Here is a 19,755-nt window from a genome sequence, read left to right as displayed (position 1 = left end):
AATAAATGCAAGCAGAACGAGTTTCCTTTCTGCTTTGCTTTGTTGTTTTGAGTTCTCCTCAAATATCCTCTGAGGGGTTAAAGTCCATGGGTCATATTTTTTTACAACGGTATCCTTTTCCAGTGTGGAATTAACCTTGGATCGGTTTCTCTTCTCCACTCCCATTGACTCTCTTCCGGCTCCTGCCCTTCATCCTTCAACTTAACGATTATAGCAGTGGCTCAGACTCGTGTCCAATTTAGGTCTCCACACTGCATGAGACGATTATTTTTCATAGAACAATACTGTGATCACATCCTATCTGCTCAAAAGCATGTAACACTTTCTGTGACTGTTAGGTGAAGTCCAGACACCTCCAGGTCAGCACTGATGATCCATCAAAAACTGTGACAAGTGCAAATACTCTAAAACCCACCAACTGCTCTCTTGGGCTCCGGTCTCAGAGGAAAGAAATTTACGTTCACGCAAAGATCCATGTATGAATGTTCACTGCTGCTTTATCGGTAATTGCCCCAAACTGGAAACAGCTCCCTGCGTCCTTCAACAGATGGATGGTTAAACCAACTGTGGAATGACTATACTGTGGAATATTACTAGGCAACGAAAAGGGACAGGCTGTGGATTCACACAACAGCTTGGATGTCTCTCCAGGGAAATATGCTGACCGAAGGCCTGTCAGGAGTGAACTGAAGGTTGTTCTGATGGCAGGATTATTCCTTGGCATTTCTGGTTTGCTACTCACAAGAGCAAGAGAGCAGTCATTGGCACAGAAAGGTCCCAGCCAAGAGTCGTGGGTGTCAGCAGCTGGAAGACAGCCTGGCAGACGTGAAAATGTCTGTGCCAAGGGGATACAAGTAAGACTGAAGGTGAGAATGAGGAGCTCCATTAAAAATGGAATAAAAGAACAAGGAGATGGATAACAGGAGAGAAAGGAAGGAAAATCAGAGGACCACTCCGGTAGGTCCAATATCTAAATAATAGGAGCTCCAGACCAAACAAACAAACAAACCCATAAATAATTTTTTTTAAAGTGCAAGAAAGTAATTTCCGCTTCTGAGCTGGCACACGGTGGCAGCTCAGTTCTGAACTATCTCCTCCTCACAGAAAATGCACGAAGCTGTAAGAAAAACAATGGCGCACTGCCAAAGTCACGTTTTTAGTGAAGCCGGGAGTCAGAGCATCGGCAGACTTCAAACCACAAGCACGGCTCTCAAAGTCATAACCAGCGGGAAGCCCCCGCAGTCTTACATTATCCCAGTACAAACAGGGTTATAAAGTATCGGGGAAGATCCATCTGGGAGTCATCTATGTAGAGCTGGTGTCTGAAGGCACTGGAATAACCACTTTACCAAAGAGAGGAAGTTAAGTAAAGTGTAAGTTGCTCAGTCTGGTCCGACTCTTTGCGACCCCGTGGATCATAGAGTTCGTGGAATTCTCCAGGCGAGAATACTGGAGTGGGGAGCCTTTGCCTTCTCCAGGGGATCTTCCTGACACAGGGATCAAACCCAGGTCTCCCACATGGCAGGAGGATTCTCAACCAGCTGAGCCACAACCAAAGAGAGGAGAAGGGGCTTATTAGTCAATGGCATTTAAAGGTGCTCACAGATTCACGTAGGAAGTTCTGATATGGGATGGGATCTGTGGATCTGCATTTCCAACAAGCCCCTGCGTGATGCCGACACTCTGAGTAACCAGATCCATGGAGCGGACTTTGAGTAACAAGGTTTAAGAGCAGCACTTTCAAGCCTTGGTTGCACGTTCCAAGCACCCAGGGAGCTGTAAAAAGTCCCGTTGCTCAGACTTCAGCTCAGAGCAGTCCATGGCATCTCGGAGGACCATCCTTGGTCAGCTGCAGCTGTAAAGGCAGAAACTGGTGCTTGACACCACCAGCTATTAGAGAAATGCAAATCAAAACCGCAGTGAGGTATCACCTCACCCTTGCCAAACAGCTATCATCCGAAAGTCTACAAATAATAAATGCTGGAGAGGATGTGGAGACCTGGGAACCCATGTACACCACTGGTGGGAACGTCAATCGGTCCGGTCACTGTGGAGAACAGTCTGCAGGTTCCTCAAAACACTATAGAGTTACCGTATGATTCAGCAATCCTACTTCTGACCATACACCCAGAAAAGATGAAAACTCCAAGTCGAAAAGACACATCTGCCCCAGGGTTCACAGCAGCGTTATTTACAGTAGCCAGCATGCAGGAGCAATGCAAGTGCTTATCAGCAGATGATTGCCTTATGCAGATATGATTTATACATATAGTTGGAATATTAGCTATTAAAAGAATGGGATACTGCCGTTTACAGCAATATGGATGAACTGAGAGAATCTTATGCTTAATGAAATGTCAGACTGAGAAAGACAAATAGTCCTGTACGCTCTTGCTTACATGTGGCATCTGAAAAATAACACAAATGAATGCATATGCAAAATAGGAACAGACTCACGGATGTAGAAAACCAACTTGCAGTATCCAGTGGGGAGGAGGGAGGAGAGAGGAACAAATAAGGTGTGTGGGATTAACAGACCCAAGCTAGTATACGTACAATGAAAATGAGTGTCAGTGTCTGACTCTTGGCAACCCTACGGACCATACCCACCAGCCTCCTCCGTCCATGGGATTCTCCAGGCAAGAACAGTGGAGTGGGGTGCCATTTCCTCCTCCAGGGATCTTCCTAACCCAGGGATGGAACCTGGGTCTCTTGCATTGCAGGCAGATTCTGTAATGTGTGAGCCACCAGGGAGACCCCCAGATTTTATATACATACATACATAAATAAATATAAATACACACACACACACACACACACACACACACACACATATATATATACACACATAAAGGTTGGGACTCAAAAGTGTCCAGGGAGGGGTTTCCTCATCCCCAAGACAGAGGTGTTTGTTAGGTCCATTATGCCAAACCTCTGAAATGCTGCAGAGCTCTGCATGATAAAGATTTATCCTGAGAAAATGCAAAGGTCCCACCAGAGGGAAGGGGCGCTTCTGGACTTGAGGAGGACAGCTTGAAACACTGGCTTGGAAAAACTCTCCATTTTATTTCCTAGACACAATGGTCTATAGCCAGTTATCTGTGTACCTATCCATTCATCTGCTATTTGTCAATGTACACTCATAAAACTTTTTTTTTTTTCCTGGTGAAGACTTACTTGAGGCAATGGCGAAATGTATACTGTCAACGGCCTTGTTTTTTTAAGTTTGACATTGTAGCACATATTTAAATTTATGTATTCACATCAACCCATGGAAAGCTCCATGAGCACCTCCAACTAGGCAGCTTGTTTCTCTGCCTTCATGCCAATATTGTTTTATTCATTCATTAATCTACACGACACACTCCTGAGTACACTCTCACGGAGGGTGCCAGCCGTGTGGCCCATAAATCATCCCAACTTTCCACTTTTTTATTCAGACGATTCTCTAATCCTCTGTTAACATTTTAAAAAATGCCCAGTGATATACAATGAAAAGAATTATTTTTTAAAAGCTGCCTAGGTAACTTGGCTATATGTTACATGAGGTTTTACAGACTTGTAGTGTAAAGATATAAATTTATATTACACAGAAGGAATATAAGAGAAATAATGCTGATTAGGAGGTATCATACTAAACAGTGATAATGCACATTGAGAAAAAAAATGGAAGATAGAATTTTAACTCTTTGGACTTACATTGGAAAAGACCCTGATGCTGGGAAAGACTGAAGACAGCAGGAGAAGAAGACAACAGAGGATGAGATGGCTGGATGGCATCACCGACTCGATGGACATGAGTTTGAGCAAACTCTGGGAGACAGTGATGGACAGAGAAGCCTGGTGTGCTGCATTTCATGGGGTCACAAAGAGTCAGACACAACCGAATGACTAAGCAACACACAACCCAAATTATAAGTATGAGGTTCTATAATGGGAGATTCTGAGTGTCTGAATGTCTGAATAAATGTCGACAGGCCATTCATTTCCAGAATGGAACGCACACCACCATCACAGTTATTCAAGTTTAAGTCTTTACAGCTCACACTTTTGTGATCACTAACATAAAGAAGAAGAATCTGTAATGAGCTGTGTGTACGGGGTGTTCCTGATCACTGTCTGAAATCATCTTACTGACTTCCATCTCAGCCCTGCAGTACCTAAATTCTGTGAGGGCAAGACCTGAATGGCTCTTGTTCAGCAGTCAGAATCAGACCTGGCACTCAGCAGGGTCTGTTAGTTCTCCAGGGCTGCTGCACAAATATCGCAGATGGGGGGGCTTAGACAATGGAAATGTATGGTATTGCAGCTGAAAGTCTGAGATCGGGTGTTGGCAAGGGACAGGCTCTCTCTGAACACACCAGGGAAGGATCTGTGCGTTCCAGGCCTCTCTCCTAGCAGCTGGTACGTTCCCTGGCTTGTGACAGCCGGATTCCAGTCTCTATAAGGCGTTCTCCTGCATGTCTGTCTCTGGGGCCAAATTCCTCTTTTCGTAAGGATGTCGGTCCTGGGATTTCCCTGGTGGTCCGGTGGTTAAGAATCTGGCTGCCGGTGCAGGGGACACAGGTTCCACCCCCGGTCTGGGAATCTCCCAGAAGCCGAGGGGCAACTGGGCTCTCGAGCTGCAACTAGTGACACATGTGAGCCCTAGAGGCCATGGTCCACAACGAGAGAAGGGCCACAGTGAGACGTCCGAGCCCCGCAACTAGAGTGTAGCCCCGTTTCCTGCAGCTACACAAAGCCCGAGTGCATCTACCCGTCCGGCTGAAAAGAAACAAATATGGATGCCGGTTATGCTGAATGAGTCCCTTCTGCTGCTCCCATGACAGTATGGCCTCATTTCAACTCAGCATGCTAGGCTCTCAGCCGTGTCCAACATTCTGCAACCCCCCACGTGACCTTATTTGGAAACAGGTCATTTTCAGAAGTACCATTCTGACTTAACTACTCCTGAAACAGACCTGTGTCCAAACGAGGTCACATTCTGAGCTCCTAGGGAGTTTAGGATTTCAAACCCATGAACTTTGTGTGTGTGAGGGGGGAACACCATTTGACCCAAAACACAGGCACGCAGTTCGTATAGACACAGTGGATGAATGAAAAATGAAACAAGGAAAAGAGCCTATCTGGGCACTATTCCGCTTCCAGTGACCAGGTCATAGCACGTGTCTGATTATATCTACTCCGTGAGCTAGAATTCTGCAAAGTATCTAGGTACAGAGTTTTATCTTGAGTCTTTATGAACACAGGTGTTTTGAGTGATGTCAGTTGTGACAGTATATGAATTGCGCATCATTTCATAATAGCTGAAGTACAAATGTACAAAGACTTTTGGGGAGGAAGCCTATCCAGCTAAACCTACCGAGTGGCTTCTGATTGTGACCCGTTGGCCCAGAGGTAAACCTTTAAGTTTGGACCTTGGTCCAAAGGTCTGAAAACCCACACCTCAGCTCAAGGTCTTAAAACCCACTCTTCTAACGTATTCAGTTCAGTTCAGTTCAGTCGCTCAGTAGTGTCCAACTGTTTGCGACCCCATGGACTGCAGCACGCCAGGCTTTCCCTGTCCATCACCTACTCCCAGAGTTCACTCAAACTCATGTCCATTGAGTCGGTGATGCCCTCCAACCATCTCATTCTCTGTCGTCCCCTTCTCCTCCTGCCTTCAAGCTTTCCTAGCATCAGGGTCTTTTAGGTGGCCAAAGGATTGGAGTTTCAGCTTCAGCATCAGTCCTTCCAATGAATATTCAGGACTGACTTCCTTTAGGATAGACTGGTTGGATCTCCTTGAGCCCAAGGGACTCTCAAGAGTCTTCTCCAACACCACAGTTCAAAAGCATCAACTCTTTGGCACTCAGCTTTGTTTATAGTCCAACTCTCACATCCACGCATGACTACTGGCAAAACCAAAGCTTTGACTAGAAGGACCTTTGTTGGCAAAGTAACGTCTCAGCTTTTTGATATGCTATCTAGGTTGGTCACAGCTTTTCTTCCAAGGAGCAAAGTTTTAATTTCATGGCTGCAGTCACCATCTGCAGTGATTTTGGAGTGGTTTTACTCTAACGTATAAGTTCAAGAAATGGCCCCATGCAATTGCCAGACTTTTCTTTCCTTTGGCATGTGGCATCACCCTGGGTATCTACTATCTTCTGAGTTGCTTCGTCTCTTCTTATTCATCCTATAGTCCTTAAGCTACCCTGACCAGTCACTTGCTTGTATCACAGAACATACAACTCACCGCAGGACTTTCCTGGCGGTCCAGGGGTTAACCCAACTGCCAATGCCAATTGCCAATGCCAGGGGACGGTGGGGTGGACGCCTCAGTTGTAAACTAGACTTCCCCCATGCCACGGGGCAGCTAACCCCATGCACCACAACCACTGAAGCTGATGAGCCCAAGAGCCTGTGTTCCACAGCAAGAGAAGCCGCTGCAATGAGAAGCCAGCTCACTGCAACTAGAGAAGGCCCGCCTGCAGCAACCAAGACCCCGCGCAGTCAAAAATAAATAAATCAATAAAGCACTTAAAAACAACAACGAGAAAACTCACTGCAGAATTCTTAGGACGATTTACATGGAATATTTCAAAGGTTACAATCTGAACAGAGAGGAACTTTGTATCGTGTTTGGAGAAAAGTCTGTATCAGGTTTAGAGAAAAGTCGCCCCTTGCCCGCCTCCTGTGCCGCTTATGCTCCTGATTGCTACTGCATGGATCTGTGCAATGCTGTACCCTGTGGCCTGTGCAGAAAAATAACCAGCATGAGAAGAAGCCAGGCCTGATTTTTTTCTTTTTTCCCCAACTGTATTCCCAGTTCCTGAATAGCACATGGCATATATTTGTTTTCTCACTGAGGTTCTCTTGCTGCTGGGAAGCTAAGTGGTAATGGCTTGGCCTTCTGCAGAATGACTGAAGCTGAGTAATGTGGGGCCCTTGTGGGAGGCATTTTATGTACTTCCCTACTTCAGGCTGCCGGCTGCAACCTGCTGAGATGTTCCTCCATCACCTAAAATATTTTTTCCTATATGGTGTTTTCTGTGTTTATAAACACTTTCCAGGCAACCACGTATCTACTGACAGTCAGCTTCACTGTCTCCGGAACATTTCCAATCAGGGTGCCTCCCACCATTGAAATAAAAGTGAAAGTCTGAAAGTGAAGTCGCTCAGTCGTGTCCGACTCTTTGCGACCCCATGGAGGGTAGCCTATCAGGCTCCTCGATCCATGGGATTTTCCAGGCAAGAATACTGGAGTGGGCTGCCATTTCCTTCTCCAGGGGATCTTCCCAACCCAGGGATCGAACCCAGGTCTCCTGCGTTGCAGACAGATGCTTTACCATCTGAGCCACTAGGGAAGCCCTCCCACCACTGAGCTGATGCTAAAAAATTGGTGGCCTGTGACCAGGCCAAGAAGAAGAAGCAACAGAATTCAAACCAAGCTTACTGCCGCTCAACTTAGTGTTCTTCCCAGGAAAACGAGTGTTTTACTTAAGAGATGAAAAATGGAAAGAGAAATGCACAGCTTTTATAATTCATACAGCTAAAACTGTAAGCAACATGTTCCAGCCACCTCATTCTATGGGTGGGGAGACTGAGTCCCCAATACTTCCCCAAAGACTCACAATCCAGTCATGGACAAAGAGCATCTAGAACACAACCTCTAAGAGAAATGTAATGCTAGCCCCAGATGACAAGCCATATTTCTAATTTTAAACTTCAGAGCAATGCCATGAAAAAAGTAATAAGAAACAGATGAAATTAATTTTTAATAAAACATGCAACCAATCCTATACATCCAAAATATTATCACTTCAGCACGTAATTAATAAATATTAATGAATATTTTATATTCTTTTTTTTTTTTTACAGCAAGTCTTTGAAACACTTTTACAGGGCATCACAATTCGGGCTAGTCACATTTCAAGGGTTCAGCAGCTGCGTGTGGCCACGGGCTGCCCTCCTGGATAGTATAGATTCAGGACAGCCCTTAAGCCCTGTGTCATTTCCTTCCCAGCACCCGCACCCTGCCTCTCAGGCTTAGAACTTATAAAATATTAACTGTAAAGAGTTGGTGCTTATTTTGAATTATTGCAAATGGAAGACAGTTAGGGGTAGCAAGTACTGGGGAGGTATATTTCGTTCATGGGAGATGTTTTAACTTTTAACCCGTCTAAGATATGGAAACCTGGAGAAGGCAATGGCAACCCACTCCCATATTCTTGCCTGGAAAACCCCATGCACAGAGGAGCCTGGTGGGCTGTAGTCCACCCATGGGGCCTCAAAGAGTTGGACACGACTGAGCATGCACACAAGATGTGCAAGTGAGTAATAAAAACCGCATTATCAACTTCACGGTGGGAGATAATCTTTAAAATATTTGGGAGATGGTATTTACAATATTTGGGATCTGAAGAGAAAGGTGACTATTACACTCTTGACCTAAGGCTTCCAGGGTTTGATTTTCATGCTTTGAGTTATTTTCAATTGTGGTAACACAGCATTAAGATTCACCCCTGTTTCCCAGGCTTCTCTACTCTTTCCTGTCACAAGGAGCAGTGCATAGGTTCCATGTACAATAACTCACATTCTTCCATGTACAATAATTCAACATAAGCACCAGCTCTTTACAATGTCACAGTAGAGGAGCTGAACCCACACCCCCCAAAGTCCTGCCTCACTTAAATCCTTTTGGACGACACTGGTCAGTCTTTCCTAAGCTATGCTCTGCAGAACAACAATTCTGTGAGCTATGGTTGATAGATTCTACAAAGAAAAAGAGTGTCTCTGTCTGTATAACTTAGGGCCGTACTGGGCTAATTGTGCTAATTATGCTGGGGGTTGATCGCCTGTGACAAAGCTGAAGTGACTCCATGTTGACACCAACACCCCAGGCTGTCTCCCTCGCCTCTGTCTTCAGCTCGTACCCTCAGTGTTCATGCTCACTGCCTCCTTTTGCAAGATAGTTCCCCAAATGTGTGTGTTGGAGGATTAAATTAAAAAGAGGAGGGAGGAAGGGAGGAAAAATGCTTCCAGCAGAAAGCCAGAAATCTCCTAGATTTCAGCAGAAAGCTAGAAATACTCCTGAAATACTGCTGAAATCTCCAGGAATATGCCCCTTAGGTCTCATCACCTCCAACGACACAGCAAGGCTAGCTGCAGCTTCCAGGGAAGCTGGGGAGGTGAGTATTTTTTACAAAGCACTTTAGGGTGGGAAACTAAGTCAGCCTTGTCTACCTGAGAATGAAGGTGAAAACAGAACCTGGGAAGGTCAGAATCCGTCACACGGAGCCAAAGCTTTCTCACAGCCATTTACGGAAGATTTTGCTTTGTGCGGTGGCAAATGAGGGCAACATCAATGTCTTCTTGTCCAGCATAAAATTCTCATTTTGCACAGAGGAACTCAAAGAACTATTATTGTCCTGGAAAAAATCCACTTTGGGCAGAGTTGTAGTACTGCGTGATTTCTGGGGCAGCCCTGTGTATTGAAAAGGAGCCGCACAGAGAAGGTTTGAGGAAGACCTGGGGTTTGGCGAATCCTGACCTCACTCCTGAGGAAGAAAGGCTTGGAACCCCACTTGAGGCACCCCACCTTTGAAAGCATGCATGTAAGAGAGGAGCCCCCCAATAAGTAGCCTTCAAGAGCAAGGAGGCTTACATCTGTGAGACCCACAAGCATTGGCTCTTAACAGGCTTGCCTCTCAGATTGGAGCCCCAAGGCTTGGTGAGAAACTCGTGTGTGTGTGTGTGTGTGTGTGTGTGTGTGTGTAGGGAGCTTATTTGCTTGTCATGGAACGTGCTTGGCATGAAACAGGCGATGTGTATGTGTGTGTGTGTGTGTGTGTGTGTAGGGAGCTTATTTGCTCATCATGGAACATGTCCTGAGATGCAGGCATCTGGTTTTGACAAACATCCCTGGAAACTGCTGTGGTTTTCTCAGCTCACTGCTGCTGCTGCTGCTGAGTCACTTCAGTCATGTCCGACTCTGTGCGACCCCATAGACGGCAGCCCACCAGGCTTCCCCGTCCCTGGGATTCTCCAGGCAAGAACACTGGAGTGGGTTGCCATTTCCTTCTCCAATGCATGAAAGTGAAAAGTGAAAGTGAAATCGCTCAGTCTGGCAAATGCCATCACCTCCTTCTTTTTTGTTTTTTTCTTTTATTTAAAAAAAAAAAATCTCTAGATCCAGAACTTTCCACAATAGGTAGGAAAGTCAGATCCACCCAGGAATGGGCTCTGGATTTGTAGTGGTATCCCTTCACTTATAGCAGTATTTCAGGGAAAGGTGGCGGGCACCTCTGAGGTTACAGAACTCTGCTGTAGCCTCTGACCTGGGTCTTTGATTCATGATTAGCCGTCATTCACTTGACAGCCTGGAGACCTACTCTGATCTGCAGCCAACTCCTATCTCAGGGGGTGGGGTGGCTTCTCTCTCCCCAGCTTCTGCCTGGACTCTTGCCCCAAGCTGAGTGCACTGTTTGGAAGGACAACACTGCCATCTGTTTGACTCTGGGCGATTCTCTAGCTGCCTCGGCCATTCACAGGAGTGGATCGCCTGCAATCTTTGGGATTTTCATTATCTCAGAAGGACCCTGTATTTGCCATACACCTTTGGATGCTGAAATTTGCACTGGGGACCTTTCTGGTACAAGTCTCCAGGCCTAGATTTGGTCCTGACCCTTCTTTGCCCACCAAGGGTCCAGCGGGGTCTGTGGGGTTTGAAAATTCATTGTTTTCTAGGAAATAGTATGGTTTGGCCCGCATCCCAGATGACACCCAGTGAGTTGCCCTCCCGATAGTCGTGTCTTTGTACAGTTGACTCCTCATCAATGAGGGCTCATCAGGATGATAACTGCTGATAGAACATTAGGGACCTCTTCGACCGTGACTTCAGCAGACGGATCACAAAAGGCATTGCCACTTATTGCCTTGCTCTGTCTGGGGTCACCTGGCTTCTGGGGGAAGCCAGTTCTCATGTCACGAAGACAGTTAAGCAGCCCCCTGGAAATGTATTTGTGATAATTAATAAGAACGGAGGCTTCCTGACAACTAGCGAGCACCAACTTGACAGCTCTGTGCACACCTCTTCTTGAAACTGCATCCTCCTTCAATCCCAGTCAAGCCTTCAGATGGCTGGAGCCCTGGCTCAGGTCTTGACTGCAACCTCACAGGAGACCCTGAACCAGAAGCATACAGATAGGCTGCTCCCAAATGCCTGATCCTTTGAAACTAGGAGGTAATGGTCATGATGTTTTAGAGGGCCAAGTTTCAGTGCAACGTGTCCCACAGAAGCAAGAACTGTATATAATAGTCCAGGGCCCACCAGAACTTCCTTTGCAAAGTCCCCTGCCTGTTTGCTAGACGATTATAATGTTTGGGCTACAAAAGTGCCCACATAGTATTTTCCATCCAGGACATGAATGAAAAGTGAAAGTGAAAGTTAAGGTCGCTCGGTCACGTCCGACTCTTTGCAACCCCATGGACTATACAGTCCGTGGAATTCTCCAGGCCGGAATACTGGAGTGGGTAGCCTTTTCCTTCTCCAGGGGATCCTCCCAACTCAGGGATGGAACCCAGGTCTCCTGCATTGCAGGTGGATTCTTTACCAGCTGAGCCACCAGGGAAGCCCAAGAATACTGGAGTGGGTAGCCTATCCCTTCTCCAGGGGATCTTCCTGACCCAGGAATTGAACCAGGGTCTCCTGCATTGCAGGTGGATTCTTTACCAACTGAGCTCTGAGGGAAGCCCTGGACATGAATAAGTATTTTTAAAGTACTTAATATGTTAAAAGTACTAAGGTACTTTTACTAGTAAGGTACCTTTACTAAGTACTTAGTAAAGGTACTTTAGTAAAGGTGCTGAGTACCTTTACTAAGGTACTCAGTAATTCAGTACTTCTCAGTATTTATTAATTTGGAAACATCAGACATGATGTGAGAATGCAAAGACCAAAGGTGACATGGTATGTAAAATGTAATTGAGATCAGAAATGCAATTGAATTAAAATGAGCGTGTCGGCTCCAGGAGCCAGACGTTTCCCCGCTGAGTTTATCTGAGACCCTGGATGGATACGATAGGCTGCTGGAATTGGTATAAGGTCTCCTTCATCCTGCTCTTTACCTTTTGAGGGTGAGATTTCTTTCCTTCCCACTTGCAAAGGTACAATATGAGAGCCCTTCCCGGGAGCCAGGATGGAATCACGTATGTTGTAGGTGAGAAATTGTGTGTTTCATTGTAGGTGAGGAATTGTATGTTTTGTCTGTAAAGAGTGAAGGATTCACAGGTAGGACACGCGTGAGAGGCAGATTGAGCAGGTTAGCATCCAACCTGGCCCCCTGGATCCTGGACAGGCCGTTAATTGTTCTGCATCTGTGTGCTCGTTTGTGATTGGGGAGATAGCAGAAGCTTCTTGTGAGGGTTTGATAAGATACTTTACTGGGCCTGCCTCCACTCTATTCTGTTTTTGTTGTGGTTATGACATACAGTTCAGTTCAGTTCTGTTCAGTTGCTCAGTCGTGTCCAACTCATCGCAACCCCATGAACCGCAGCACGCCAGGCCTCCCTGTCCATCTCCAACTGCAGGAGTCCACCCAAACCCATTGAGTCGGTGATGCCACCCAACCATCTCATCCTCTGTCGTCCCCTTCTCCTCCTGCCCTCAATCTCTCCCAGCGTCAGGGTCTTTTCCAATGAGTCAGCTCTGCGCATCAGGTGGCCAAAGTATTGGAGTTTCAGCTTCAACATCAGTCCCTCCAATGAATACCCAGGACTAATCTCCTTTAGGATGGACTTAGGCAGAGGAACCAGAGATCAAATTGCCAAAATCTGCTGGATCATGGAAAAAGCAAGAGAGTTCCAGAAAAAACATCTATTTCTGCTTTATTGACTTTTGTGTGGATCACAATAAACTGTGGAAAATTCTGAAAGAGATGGGAATATCAGATCACCTGACCTGCCTCTTGAGAAATCTGTATGCAGGTCAGGAAGCAACAGTTAGAACTGGACATGGAGCAACAGACTGGCTCCAAATAGGAAAAGGATTACGTCAAGGCTGTATACTGTCACCCTGCTTATTTAACTTATATGCAGAGTACATCATGTTAAACTTCTGAAAGTAATTGCATTATTAAAGACAAACACCATTATAAGGGACAGCTCAAACAGCATGCGTTACAGTGCAGAACAGAACCTGAGCCTGATGCAACGCAGCTGATATTTAACCAAATCAAATCACAATGTGGTGACGGGCACATTCACTTAGTGTGATTAAAATAAATATATGGTCATGTATACACCAGGATTACCCTGAGTTTTTACCTGTACAGTTAGCACAAAGCATATTTTCAGCCTGATTATCAATTGCTACAAACATAATAAATTGTTCCTGTGGCAGACAAAGCTAACATGAAATATAATCTTCCCTGTCAGCCCTGGAATGAAAAACTGAGAAACTGTGTCATTTGGAAGGATTTTGCACAACACGTGAACAGTTTTTGAAAATGCAGTGCCTTCATACTGTGGCTTTGTTTTTCTTTCTAGTGACGACAGCATAACAATTTAATGTTAACTCCTCATGAACATCTCTGACGTTCAGCTTATTTACTTTGGAAGATGCAGGACAGAAACAGCGTTGAAATTAATCGGAAACTCTTGATAGAATGGGGGATGCCAGACATCCGAAGTCGCTGACGGTAACGCTCACGGTTGTCCCTTTGGGTGAAATTTACTCCAAAAAATAGAAACTCTGTCCATAGGAGACTTTGGAGCCTGAAAATCGGGTTTCGTTTGCAAGTCGATTCATCCTGGTTACTTAGGATTATCTGATAAAGATTAGGAACAGAGGCCCATCTGAAGCTCCTGCCTACCTGTATCCCGCTTCCTTCCCCCAGGGACTCTGCCTTCCTGCTCATCTGCTTCTGTTTGTACTCTGCAGATCCAAGCCACATTTTAATAAGGATGGTAAAGATGTTTTGCCAAGCACCCAGCCAGCCGGAAGACCGCCGGCAGGTTTGCGGTGTCATTTTACTGAAAATACTGCAGGCGTTTTTTTTTTTTTTTTTTTTTTAGGAATATATTTACATAAGAGGGAAGGCTTAAAGTGAGAGAGAAAGGCAGCTTTCTTCTAAAGGCTTTGATCCTGGCAGGCATCCGGGAAAACCTTTAATGATGAATTGTTCTTCTTTGCTCACGCCCAGGGGGAGCTGAGTCAGGTCTGCAAAGAGGAATACGGCGTATGCCACGCGCAGTCTGCCTCCTGTTCCTTTCCCCTCTCATCCATGGCTGAGCCCTATGTGGGCACCTGCCTACCTACCAGGAGGACATAGTTCCTCGTACAGGGAGCAGGTCCCTCTCTCCTACTCTCTGAGCTGATCCAATTTTATTCGACTGTTTTTCTGTGCTGTGCTTGCTTCATGATTTTCTCAGTTTGGCTCAAGGGACCTTATTATTATTTTTTTTTTCCAGGAGCAAACCTGGGAATACAAGAAGTTTGGGTTTAGTGTGCTAAATTGAAGGCTTCCCTGGTGGCTCAAATTTAAGGACTTCCCTGGTGGCTTAGACGGTAAAGCGTCTGCCTGCAATGCAGGAGACCCAGGTTCGATCCTTGGGTGGGGAAGATTCCCCTGGAGAAGGAAATGGCAACCCACTCCAGTATTCTTGCCTGGAGAATCCAATGGACGGAAGAGCCTGGTGGGTTACAGTCCGCGGGGTCGCAAAGAGTCAGATGCGACTTCACTTGCACTTTCTTTCATGCTAAATTTACGACCAGCATGGTAGTGGAAGGTCAATACAGGAGATGTAGTGGCTACTGCGTCCTGACTCAAGCTCCAGGTGTGAAAAGTTTCCTTGTGCCTCCTAGGAGCATCCCCAGGTGGCACTAGTGTTCAATACAGGAGACACAAGAGACTCGGGGTCGATGCTCTCGAGAAGGGCATGACATCCCACTCCAATATTCTTGCTTGGAGCATCCCATGGACAGAGGTGCCTGGCGGGCTGCAGCCTACGGGGTCGAAAAGAGTTGGACGTGGCTGAAGCGACTTAGTACGAGCTTGAGACCAGACCTTGGCTACTTGGGTGAGAGAACACACATCACCACCTTGAAGTGGTGATGGAAGCGCACTGCCAGCCCGGGGTTCAAAGTCTCTGTCTTGAGAATGTTGTTGCCTCAGTTCACAGTGGAAAAGAATGACCTCTGTCTTGAGAGAGGCCCTTCACACCAACGTGCGCTCGTGCAATTTGTTAGCTCTTGAAAAGAGAATCGATGAGTGTGTATGGGGATGTCTGTGTCTCTGTATGGCTGTGCATGGTTCAAAGATAAACTGAGGCATGTTAACAATTTCAAGAGTCTTAGTTGAGCAACATTGATTTGAATCAGGCCGTGCCTAACCAGAAGTGGTTGGGAGTGCTCCACCAACAGGCGTGAGGTAGACTTTGATAGAGAAAAGCAGAAGCAAAGTTAGGAAATTGTTGGTTGGTTGTCCCTTAAAGCCCAGTTGGCTATTTGGGGTTGGTTGTGCTTAGGTTTCAGTTTGGTGACCTTGAGGCCTTCACAGGCTTAGATTTTGGTTTTTGACTAGGCCTCCACTGAATTAGCAGAAATAGATGTTTTTCTGGAACTCTCTTGCTTTTTCGATGATCCACAGGATGTTGGCCATTTGATCTCTGGTTTCTATGCCTTTTCTAAAACCAGCTTGAACATCAGGAAGTTCACGGTTCACGTATTGCTGAAGCCTGGCTTGGAGAATTTTGAGCGTTACTGTACTAGTATGTGAGATGAGTGCAGTTGTGTGGTAGTTTGAGCATTCTTTGGCATTGCCTTTGTTTGGGATTGGAATGAAAACTGACCTTTTCCAGTCCTGTGGCCACTGCTGAGTTTTCCAAATTTGCTGGCATATTGAGTGTAGCACTTTCACAGCATCATCTTTCAGGATTTGAAATAGCTCCACTGGAATTCCATCACCTCCACTAGCTTTGTTCGTACTGATGCTTTCTAAGGCACACTGGACTTCACATTCCAGGATATCTGGCTCTAGGTGAGTGATCACACCATCGTGATTATCTGGGTCATGAAGATCTTTTTTGTACAGTTCTTCTGTGTATTCTTGCCACCTCTTCTTAATATCTTCTGCTTCTGTTAGTTCCATACCATTTCTGTCCTTTATCGAGCCCATCTTTGCATGAAATGTTCCCTTGGTATCTCTAATTTTCTTGAAGAGCTCTCTAGTCTTTCCCATTCTGTTATTTTCTTCTATTTCTTTGCATTGATCGCTGAAGAAGGCTTTCTGATCTCTTCTTGCTATTCTTTGGAACTCTGCATTCAGATGCTTATATTTTTCCTTTTCTCCTTTGCTTTTCGCTTCTCTTCTTTTCACAGCTATTTGTAAGGCCTTCCCAGACAGAAGTGATGGGACCAGATGCCATGATCTTCATTTTCTGAATGTTGAGCTTTAAGCCAACTTTTTCACTCTCCACTTTCACTTTCATCAAGAGGCTTTTTAGTTCCTCTTCACTTTCTGCCATAAGGGTGGTGTCATCTGCAAAGCTGAGGTTATTGATATTTCTCCCGGCAATCTTGATTCCAGCTTGTGTTTCTTCCAGCCCAGCGTTTCTCATGATGTACTCTGCATATAAGTTAAATAAGCAGGGTGACAATATACAGCCTTGATGTAATCCTTTTCCTATTTAGAGCCAGTCTGTTGTTCCGTGTCCAATTCTAACTATTGCTTCCTGACCTACATACAGATTTCTCAAGAGGCAGATCAGGTGGTCTGGTATTCCCATCTCTTTCAGAATTTTGCACAGTTTATTGTGATCCACACAGATGGGAACAGTGTCAGACTTTATTTTTTGGGCTCCAAAATCACTGCAGATGGTAACTGCAGCCATGAAATTAAAAGACACTTACTCCTTGGAAGGAAAGTTATGACCAACCTAGATAGCATATTGAAAAGCAGAGACATTACTTTGCCAACAAAGGTCCGTCTAGTCAAGGCTATGGTTTTTCCTGTGGTCATGTATGGATGTGAGAGTCAGACTGTGAAGAAGGCTGAGTGCTGAAGATGCTTTTGAACTGTGGTGTTGGAGAAGACTCTTGAGAGTCCCTTGGACTGCAAGGAGATCCAACCAGTCCATTCTGAAGGAGATCAGCCCTGGGATTTCTTTGGAAGGAATGATGCTAAAGCTGAAACTCCACTACTTTGGCCACATCATGCGAAGAGCTGACTCATTGGAAAAGACTGATGCTGGGAGGGATTGGGGGCAGGAGGAGAAGGGGACGACAGAGGATGAGATGGCTGGATGGCGTCACTGACTCGATGGACGTGAGTCTGGGTGAACTCCGGGAGTTTGTGATGTACAGGGAGGCCTGGCGTGCTGCGATTCATGGGGTCGCAAAGAGTCGGACACGACTGAGCTACTGAACTGAACTGAACTGACCTGAAGTCTTGTTTAGAGCCTCGTTGTTTCGTTAATTTAACAGTGTGCCCGTGGGTGCATCTGTCTGTGGGCACATGTGTGTGTGCATGCATGGGTGTATCCAGATTTGCGTGCCTTCACGTGTGTGCACGTGCAGGCACACAGATGTGTATATGTGTATCCACTGGTGCCTCTGTGTCTGTGTATTTACACATGTTTATATTTGTCTATATTATGCATGTTTCTATTTGTTTATATATTGGGCTTCCCTCATAACTCAGTCAGTAAAGAATCTGTCTGCAGTGCGGGAGACCCAGGTTTGATCCCTGGGTTGGGAAGATCTCCTGGAGAAGGAAATGGCAACCCACTCCAGCGTTCTTACCTGGAGAATCCCATGGACAGGGGAGCCTGGTGGGCTACAGTCCATGGGGTCACAAGAGTCGGACATGACTTAGCAACTGAAGAGAGAGAGAAGAGAGAGAGAGAGATTTGATCATTGTGCACAACCTGTCATAACCTCTCCTTTAAAGAAAGCTGAACGCCAAAGAATTGATGCCTTGAAACTGTGGTGCTAGAGAAGACTCTTGAGAGTCTCTTCGACTGCAAGGAGGTCCAACCAGTCCATCCTAAAGGAGATCAGTCCTGGGTGTTCATTGGAAGGACTGATGTTGAAGCTGAAACTCCAATCCTTTGGCCACCTGATGGGAAGAGCGGACTCATTTGAGAAGACCCCGATGCTGGGAAAGATTGAGGGCGGGAGGAGAAGGGGATGACAGAGGATGAGATGGTTGGATGGCATCATCAACTCGATGGACATGGGTCTGGGTAGACTCCGGGAGTTGGTGATGAACAGGGAGGCCTGGTGTGCTGCGGTTCATGGGGTTGCAGAGAGTCGGACACGACTGAGCGACTGAACTGAACTGAGCCTTTGTCTTCCCGCTACGGCTGCGTGCTTGATGTTTGTAATCAGAAATAATTTCGAGGCCCCCCGAATGCTAGATGGCAGCTTCATGGAGTTAATGGGTCAGGAGGGACAGGCTGATTATGGAAGAGAGAGGTGATTGAAACATGACTCCCAGCAAATCAGGGGCAGCAAGGGGAAGGAAGGTGTCCTGGGAGCAGGTTGCCTCCCCTGCTCGCTGGAGGTGGGAGGGTGCCCGTTGCCTGGAGATGGGGGTGAAGGGCTCAGGTAACCAAAGCTGCTGTGGGGCTCCTGTGAAGGGCCCCAGCTGGCAGGGGTGAGGTGTCTGCAGAGCTTGAGTGGCTCCATGCCGTGCACTGGGCTTCAGCTTGCTGTGCAGACTGTAGGAGCTGCGTAGTTATGGGTACAGAGGACAAACCAGCTCTGCAGTGACCACCACGGGCTGTCTGCTCAACCACAGAAAGAATAACTGATCTTGGACATGCTCCTTTTCCACTGTGTCCCTCTCTATTTGTTTTCTTTTTCTATGCACTCTCCTTTCTCTTCACCCCTTTCCACCCCTCCCCTCTCTCCCTTCTTAAAAAAAAAATTAAATACTTAAAAAATCATTTTTATAGGCAACTCTCATGTTCAGATGAAAAATCTGGCACAGTATTTATCTTGAGACATCACTGTGTTTTTCCTGGAGATGTAACATTTACTCCTCAAACTTTCCTTATCTTTATTCCCATATTTTGCTTAATTTCCTACTAAGCCTTCTTTTCTTCTGAGATTAGTGTAATCTTTACTCAAAAACTAGGTAAGGATAATACAAGAAAAGATACATAATTTATGTATCATTTCACTTATAATTTGCAACCCCATGGACTGTAGCCTATCAGGCTCCTCCGTCCATGGGATTTTCCAGGCAAGAGTGCTGGAGTGGGTTGCCATTTCCTTCTCCAGAGGATCTTCCCGACCCAGGAATTGAACCTGGGTCTCCTGCATTGCAGGCAGACACTTTACCATCTGAGCCACCAGGGAAGCCCATAATATATAATACACTGTAATAATTGTATATAATACAAAAATATACTTTTTGTATACTTTTCATGTAGTTAATTTATGTAGCTAATACTTTATTTTCAAAATAAAGTATAGATATAAAAGTATGGATATAAAAAGTATATCTATACTTTGTATCTATACTTTTTGTGTAGATAAATAATATAAATAAATATAAACAAATAAATCTAACAAATATGAATTGTAATAATATTATTAATATATTATCAATAAATACAATAATAAATATAAATAATATAGATAATATAAATAAATTCTGCCTGATAATCCTATACATAAATATATATATAAAATGTTGAATTCATGTAGCTAATACTTTATTTTCAAAATAAAATATAAATATATGGATACAAAAAGTATAAGTATAC

The 19,755-nt window shown here is 45.4% G+C and overlaps 2 non-coding genes across 2 annotated transcripts; one reads left to right on the top strand and one right to left on the bottom strand.

Moving 5' to 3' along the window:
* Positions 1-14,530: 14,530 nt before the first annotated feature.
* TRNAC-GCA lies at positions 14,531-14,602 on the top strand. Its single transcript has one exon. It is a non-coding gene; the product is annotated as a tRNA-Cys (tRNA).
* Positions 14,603-19,273: 4,671 nt separating this feature from the next.
* Positions 19,274-19,345, bottom strand: TRNAC-GCA. The gene has a single exon. It is a non-coding gene; the product is annotated as a tRNA-Cys (tRNA).
* Positions 19,346-19,755: the final 410 nt, after the last annotated feature.

The sequence above is a fragment of the Bos indicus x Bos taurus genome, chromosome X (genome assembly GCF_003369695.1).
Source record: "Bos indicus x Bos taurus breed Angus x Brahman F1 hybrid chromosome X, Bos_hybrid_MaternalHap_v2.0, whole genome shotgun sequence".
Classification (NCBI taxonomy): Eukaryota; Metazoa; Chordata; class Mammalia; order Artiodactyla; family Bovidae; genus Bos; species Bos indicus x Bos taurus.
Note: the sequence above shows the minus strand (reverse complement) of the source record. Positions and strands in the feature narration are given on the sequence as shown.